The following is an 8,412-nucleotide window of genomic DNA, read 5'->3' on the forward strand; positions in this document are numbered from 1 at the left end:
AGTGGATAACTCTAGCTGCTGAAATTCACAGGGAACCATATAAACCTGATAAATCCCTGATAGAGGCTGTAAACTTGCCAACAAATCAATCACAATATCTTTGCAATCCCTTTCTGTTTGTAACTAAAATAACAACACTGGGGATTTGAAAAAGAGACCATCATTGTTTGCTTAAAATCAGTTCTTGAGGTGGTGAAAGATACTCCGGTCACCATTCATTAGCAAGGCCTTCATTATATCATTTACAGCATGCATTTGGAAAAAGGATTCTTTACATATGAATATGATAATGATAACCCATTATCAGTAGGGCATACATTTTGAGCTGTTTTTCTAGTGGTTAAGACAAGTTTGTATTAAGTAAGTTATATACTTCTGTCTAGCTTCAAGATACAACAGGACTGAGGACATTATTTATGGTACAGGTTATCTTTTCATCATACATAATTAATAAACAGGAGGATAAAACTCTGGCAAATCCCTAGATTTCCTTTTAGCGACTATGATATGCTTAGGACCAATTGGAAAGGATTCCAATTGTTAGATATGTAATACTCGTTAGGATGATAGAATCTTGGAGCTAGGCAAAACCTTAAGAATATCTAGTACCATTCTATATTTGCAAATGAGAAAGCTAAGATTCAGGAAGGTGAAGAGACTCATCTAAGTATACGTAGCTAACGTCGTGGCTTATCGGGGTCTAGAATTCAGAGTTCCAAGCTGCCAATTCAGCGATCTTTCCATCATACCATACCTTCCTAAGATCATACTTGGTTCTACCACTGCCTTTGTAACACAAAAATATCTCATGCCAACCCACCAAGAGCATTAGTACAGAGGTGCTCTGTGAACTTCCTTGAATCAGCCTGGAAGAGATGACTTCGAGTTCATGTCAACCACTTACATCATCTCAGAATTACCAGTTCTTTCATCACCACCCAATGAAAGAATGCATGGGGAGCCCCATCATTCAAATTTTTACATCCCCTTGAGTGTCCTGGGGTTGTTCATATTCTCAAACCTGATTCAAAGGTGTAGACTTGGGCAAAAGGCCATCTACTGATCAAATAGCACATAAAGTAATTTTTTAAATTCAGATCTAGAATATCCTTTAATAATCATTTGTCTTTAATTATATTTCCACAAGCTGCTTTCTAGTCCTAAAACAACTTTACAAGATTAAGAATATGCTTCTACTATATTTTGGTATTTCACTATATAGGACAAAGATGTGAACACGACTGTGAGGTGAACAAACGGAATTTGAACAGCCTAAGTGCAAATTAAGAGAAAAGTTACTCAGAGAAAGTCACCTTTAATAACATCCAAAAGGCATGGCAAACTGAAGTGTGGTTTGGGCAGATACGTGGGTGTAGTTGTGCAAAAGATTCTATTAGTGACCCCAATTCTCCACTTCTACCTGTATCTATACCTTTTGTCATATAACTCTGCAGTCCTTTCCAACAGAGCTGGGACATAATTCCTTACCCCTGGATTTAGTCATGATGACATGCTTTGGCCAATGGGATTAGCAAATGTGATAGAGTCTTAAAAAGTGCTTGCTGGATTTGGCTCACTCATTCTTGTGCTTACACCTTCCCAGTGAGAAGTACATGCCTAACTTTGCTGCTGCCGGGGGGCAGGAAGAAAGACATGCGAATCAGAACTGCTGCGGCTAAGGTATTCTAGATTGTGCAGCCTAGAGCAAAGCCCATCCAACCCCAAGGATGTTTTTGTGTAACTAAATGAATGAATGAATCACTGCAGGAAACCGAACTCTAAAGCAAGATCAGACTAATGGTTAGTCTAAACAATGAACTGGAGCTGGAAGCTGTGAAAGCCAAGATATGAGTGTGTGTGTAGCGCGGGTAGGGGGCGTGAAATTCAGGCAGCCCCTAGCAAGAGTAGGCACAAACAGGATGAAGCAGTATAACTAGGAGGGTGCAGATCTGCAAGAAAGCACTGTTGATGAGGCTTGTGTGACCGAGTGGCATGAGGGACTGTTTGAGACCTTTTCCTTCTATAGAGATTTTAGAATAAAGTAGACATTATAGCTGAAATCAAGCCTTATTTGGAACAAAGACAAATTTTCCCAGACTGGATTTAAAAAAGGCTTAGTTTTTGGCTCAAAGATTCCATGCCACCTGGCATTTTCCATAAAGAGAAAAACTAGGGATACCTGAGACGGAAGAGAGCAGTTCTCTTGGAGGTATGCCTAGGGTCCATCTGCAAATGGAAATATGATTACAAACCTTGAGCACTATTCCTGGATCAGTGTTCATGTATTCCTGTGTTCCTCCTGTATTCCTAAAGGGAGATTAACCCTTCACCTCACCTTCCTGAGAAAGAACAGGAGGGGGGTCACTCTTGGTTACTCCCTCAATATTGAGAAAACTAGTCAATATTTGGGTAGGTCTACAAGTGGGAGCTGATATCTTTATCATTGGTCATATTGCTCTGCCTCCTAAGGTACTGGGGAGAGATGGGAAGTGCAAGAGACAGTATCTCTTAAAAAATGCCTGACCATTCAAATTCCCAGTTTTCACTTTCTGAAGCTTATGGAAAGATGGGTACCTCCTGTGCCAACAGGTCCCGGAGACAGGATGCAGAATGGCTAGGATACTGCTCACTTGGAGCAGAGGTGCTCCAGAAAAGTGGTGAATGTGGATGTGGTGGGAGACGCCCAGCTGAGAGTCAGGTAGCAGCTGTGCTAAGTCCCCCAGGGGAGCTGCTTGGAGGTGATTCCTTCATCAGCAGGGCTGTTGGGATCATCACCTGGCCACACCAAGTCTTTTGACAATAGGATGAATGCTCAGTGAAAAATTACACAATGAGCTCAATCAACTTGCCACTGGTGGTCATATAAAGAAATGACTTTTCTCTTTCACTGTTCCTTGTCTCCACACTGGAGGATGTGTAACCTGCTGGGAATAGGGAAGTGGGGTCAAGTAGACTATAGACCATGCCCCTCCTTCAAGCCTGCAGAGCAGTGGATCTCAACTCTATCATACTCGATGCCCTTCCACCTAGGTTTGTTTATTTTTTGTTTGTGTGTGGTAAAATACACATAACATAAAATGTACCATCTCAACCATTTGTAAGTGCACAGTTCAGTAATGTTAAGTACATTCACATTGTTGTGAAACCAATCTCCAGGATTCTTTTCATCTGACAAAACTGAAACTCCGTACCCATTAAACAATTACTCCTCATTCCTCCTCCCCCAGGCTCCGGGCAACCATCATTCTACTTTCTGTCTCTATGAATTTGACTATTCTAGGTACCTATATAAGTGGAATCATACAGTATTTGTCTTTTTGTGACTGGCTTATTTCACTTACTTAATATCCTCAAGTTTCATCCATATTGAATCATATGTCAGAATTTCCTTCCTTTTTAGGGTTGAATAATATTTCACCGTGTGTGTGTGTGTGTGTGTGTGTGTGTGTGTGTGATATTATATATATCACATTTTGCTTATTCATTCATCTCTCAATGGACACTTGGGTTGCATCCACCTTTTGGCTATTGTGAGTAATGCTGCTATGAATATAGGTATACACATATCCCTTTGAGACCCTTTCAATTCTTTTGGGTACATGCCCAGATGTGGAATTGCTGGATCATACAGTAATTCATTTTTAAATATTTTGAAGAATGCTCACTCCATTTTTAAAGAGATATTTTATAATGTGATGATTTAATATATGTATACATTGTGGATGATTATCACAATCAAGTTAATGAACACATCCATTACCTCACATAGTTACCATTTTTGGGTGTGTGTGTAGTGAGAACACTTATGATTCATTCTCTTTGCAAATTTCAACTATACAATACAGTTTATTAACCATAATCACCATGCTGTACATCAGAGCCATCTGATGTACAGAGTACATCAGAGTACATCTGATGCTGTACATCAGAATTTATTCATCTTATAACTGAAAGTTTTTATCCTTTGACCAACATCTCCTCATTTCTTCCACCCCAGCCTCTGTCAATCACCATTCTAATCTGGTTCTATGAGTTCAACTTTTTTAGATTCACATCATATTGTATGCCTTAAAGAAAATCATGTTGTACAACCTAAACATATATAATTTTTATTTGTCAATCATATCTCAATAAAGCTGTAAAATTTTTAAATAAAATGAAAAAATTAAGAAAAGAAGGAGATTCAGCTGGCCAGTCAGGGTGACAGGCTTTCCGTCCTAGAACCATGGCCCAGTTTGTCCATAACCTCGCGGAGAAGGCCCCAGTGCTGTTCAACGCTGCTGTGACTTACTCAAAGCCTCGATTGGCCACATTTTGGCACTACACCAAGGATAAGCTGGTTCCTCCAATCTCTGCTGAGATCCCTACAGCTATTCAGAGCTTGAAAAAAATTATCAATAGTGCTCAAACTGGTAGCTTCAAACAGCTCACAGTTAAGGAAGCTCTACTGAATGGTTTGGTGGCCACTGAGGTGTGGATGTGGTTTTATGTTGGCGAGATCGTAGGCAAGCGTGGCATCATTGGCTATGGTGTTTGAAGACCAATCTTTGCTTTATTATTTGGGTATTCTTGGACCATGTGTGAGCAGACTGCTATTTGAATAAAATAAGGCAATGTGTCAAAAAAAAAGAAAAGAAAAGGAGAAATATTTTATATCATCCTCTGTGCTCTACTGAGATGAAATTCAAGGGTAATATAATCCAACTTCACAGTAAGTTTTAAAAATCTACATAATATCCTGTGATCTAAAGGAGAAATAAGAGGAAAGTAATTTATAATATAAAATATATTTCAAGTAAATGTTTCAGCACAATCACACTACAAAGAGTCAGATGTTTACTTCTACTTATAATAAATGAAATTGGATTTAAAAGAAGTAAGAAATTTTAAATGCATATTACTAAGTGAAAGGAGCCTATCTGAAAAGGCTACATTCAATATGTTTTAGCATTCTAATTCCAACTATATAATGTTCTGGAAAAGGCAAAACCATGGAGACCGTAAAAAGATGAGTGATGGCCAGAGGTTAGAGGGGAGGGAGGGATGAATAGGTGGAAAGAAGGATATTTAGGGCAGTAAAACTATTCTGTACAATACTGTAATGGTGGATACATGTCCTTATACATTTGTCAAAACCCACAGAACGATGTACATCACCATGAATCCTAATATAAACTAAGGATTTAGGGACTTCCCTGGTGGTCCAGTGGTTAAGACTTCATGCTTCCACTGCAGGGGGCACAGGTTCGATCCCTGGTCAGGGAAGTTCTGTGCCACGGGGTGCGGCCAAAAATAAAAAATAAAAAAATAAAAATAAACTAAGGATATAGGGTGATAATGATGTGTCAGTGTAGGTTCACTGATTATAACAAATATACCACACTCTAATGTGGGGTGTTGATAGTGGGGGAGGCTGTGCAGGGGAGGAAGTATACGAGAAATATCTGCATTTCCTGCTCAATTTTACTGTGAACCTGAAGCTGGTCTAAAAAATAACATTGATAGTAATAACAACAACAACAACAATAATAATATCCAAAAGCCCAAACCAGGTCATTTTCAATTTTAAAAAAAGCAATAGGACAATATGCAATTGAATATTGTTGAAACTTTAAAACTTTTGGACATTTTGAAATAACGGCTATATGGTTATATTCGTGTATGTTAGTGGAATCTCCATAGTGGGGACCGGTTCATAATGCAGACTGATTTAGGTGTGTTGTGTTGGCCACTCAAATATGAGTGGCATTGCCATTGATGGCATGATTTTCCAGATTGGTAAACAGTTTCTAATAATTTTTTTAAAAATTCACTCTTTCCTCAATGTATATGATAGTGACATTTACATTCCTGGAAAATTCAGTGATTATTAAAACTGTGCAAAATATTTTTTAAATTAAAAAATGGAATTATGCTCTACATTTAATAATTATCAACAGGTTATTGCCATGATGAATGTCCAGTGGGACATTGAAAGTAATGCAGAAGATAATTTTTCATGGTTAGGTTTGTCCCACACACTGTCTATCAATTCTGACCTCCTCCTACTACATGTCAATAATGCTCCCCCCAAAACAATGCTTAAGAATAGCAGTTGTCTCAAATGATGTCACTTACAAATAATCAAACCAAAAGTTCTTTTAAAACATGATACTTAGATAAAACATTTCCATTTTTAATATTCCTCAGAATGGGGCACATTGAATTAAGCTAAAGAACCAAACAAAAAGTTCCCACACAACAATAGTAAAGAATATTTGTAGTATCCACTGAGTAAGTACATAAACTTGGTCTCTAAAATTGACATCAGTGAATCGTATTTCAAATCCAACAGATTTTAGGTAAATTTTGCATAACTTAAAAGAGGTAATAAGGTTTTTACAGTTCTTTGACACTGTTAAGAATTTTTTGTGTCAATGCTAATAATTTCAGTGCATACAAGATGAAAGCGAGGCAATACAAGACTTTTGAGACAACTGATGCTTAATGCCAAGTATAGAGAATATCTTTTTAAATTTTTTAAAAAACTTTTTATTTGGAAATAATTTCAACCTTACATAAGAGGTTCATAAATAGTATGGAAAATTCCCATGTGCTCTTTATCTAGATTCATTAGTTGTTAATATTCTTCCCCATTTAGTTTATCATTCTCTCTGCCTCTGGATGGATAGATAGATAGATAGATAGATAGATAGATAGATAGATAGATAGATACTGATATATATTTTTCTGAATTACTTCAGAGTAAGTTGCAGAAATCATGCCCCTTTACGCCTAGATATATAAATCTATGTACCCCAAGAACAAGAATATTACCTTACATAATCATATTATCAAAATCAAGAAATTTAACATCGATACAGTACTATTATTTAATCTATAATCCACATTTCAGTTTTGCCAATTGAATAATGCCTTTTATAGCAATTCTTTTAAAGTCTAGGATCCTGTCCAGGATCTCATATTACATTTAATTGTCTTATTGCTTTAGTCGCCTTTAATCTGAAACAGTTCTGCTGCCTTTCTTTTTCTTTTTCCCAGTCCTTTGAGCTTTATTTTTTTTAATTTTTTTAATTTTTAAATTTTATTTTATTTATTTTTTTATACAGCAGGTTCTTATTAGTCATCCATTTTATACACATCAGTGTATACATGTCAATCCCAATTGCCCAGTTCATCACACCACCAGCACCACCCGCCGTGGCTTTCCCCCCTTGGTGTCCATACGTTTGTTCTCTACATCTGTGTCTCAAACTCTGCCCTACAAACCAGTTTATCTGTACCATTTTTCTAGGTTCCACATACATGCGTTAATATATGATATTTGTTTTTCTCTTTCTGACTTACTTCACTCTGTATGACAGTCTCTAGATCCATCCACGTCTCAACAAATGATCCGATTTCATTCATTTTTATGGCTGAGTAATATCCCATTGTATATATGTACCACATCTTCTTTATCCATTCGTCTGTCGATGGGCATTTAGGTTGCTTCCATGACCTGGCTATCGTAAATAGTGCTGCAATGAACACTGGGGTGCATGTGTCTTTTTGAATTATGGTTTTCTCTGGGTATATGCCCAGTACTGGGATTGCTGGATCATATGGTAATTCTATTTTTAGCTTTTTAAGGAACCTCCATACTGTTCTCCATAGTGGCTGTATCAATGTACATTCCCAGCAACAGTGCAAGAGGGTTCCCTTTTCTCCACACCCTCTCCAGCATTTGTTGTTTGTAGATTTTCTGATGATGCCCATTCTAACTGGTGTGAGGTGATACCTCATTGTAGTTTTGATTTCCATTTCTCTTATAATTAGTGATGTTGAGCAGCTTTTCATGTGTTTCTTGGCCATCTGTATGTCTTCTTTGGAGAAATGTCTATTTAGGTCTTCTGCCCATTTTTGCATTGGGTTGTTTGTTTCTTTAATTTTGAGCTGCATGAACTGTTTATATATTTTGGAGATTAATCCTTTGTCCATTGATTCGTTTGCAAATATTTTCTCCCATTCTGAGGGTTGTCTTTTCGTCTTTTTTATGGTTTCCTTTGCTGTGCAAAAGCTTTTAAGTTTCATTAGGTCCCATTTGTTTATTTTTGTTTTTATTTCCATTACTCTAGGAGGTGGATCAAAAAAGATTTTGCTGTGATTTATGTCAAATGGTGTTAGGGAGTGTTCTAATTTCATTCTTTTACATGTAGCCGTCCAGTTTTCCCAGCACCACTTATTGAAGAGACTGTCTTTTTTCCATTGTATATCCTTGCCTCCTTTGTCATAGATTAGTTGACCATAGGTGCGTTGGTTTATCTTTGGGCTTTCTATCTTGTTCCATTGATCTGTTTTTGTGTTTTTATGCCAGTACCATATTGTCTTGATTACTGCAGCTTTGTAGTATAGTCTGAAGTCAGGGAGTCT

General features: G+C 37.3%; 1 pseudogene; it reads left to right on the forward strand.

The window, feature by feature from the left end:
* The first annotated feature begins 4,225 nt into the window (after window positions 1-4,225).
* On the forward strand, window positions 4,226-4,600 carry LOC137216915 (ATP synthase subunit g, mitochondrial pseudogene; annotated as a pseudogene).
* The last annotated feature ends 3,812 nt before the right edge of the window (window positions 4,601-8,412 follow it).

This window comes from Pseudorca crassidens, chromosome X (assembly GCF_039906515.1).
Source record: "Pseudorca crassidens isolate mPseCra1 chromosome X, mPseCra1.hap1, whole genome shotgun sequence".
Taxonomy (NCBI): Eukaryota; Metazoa; Chordata; class Mammalia; order Artiodactyla; family Delphinidae; genus Pseudorca; species Pseudorca crassidens.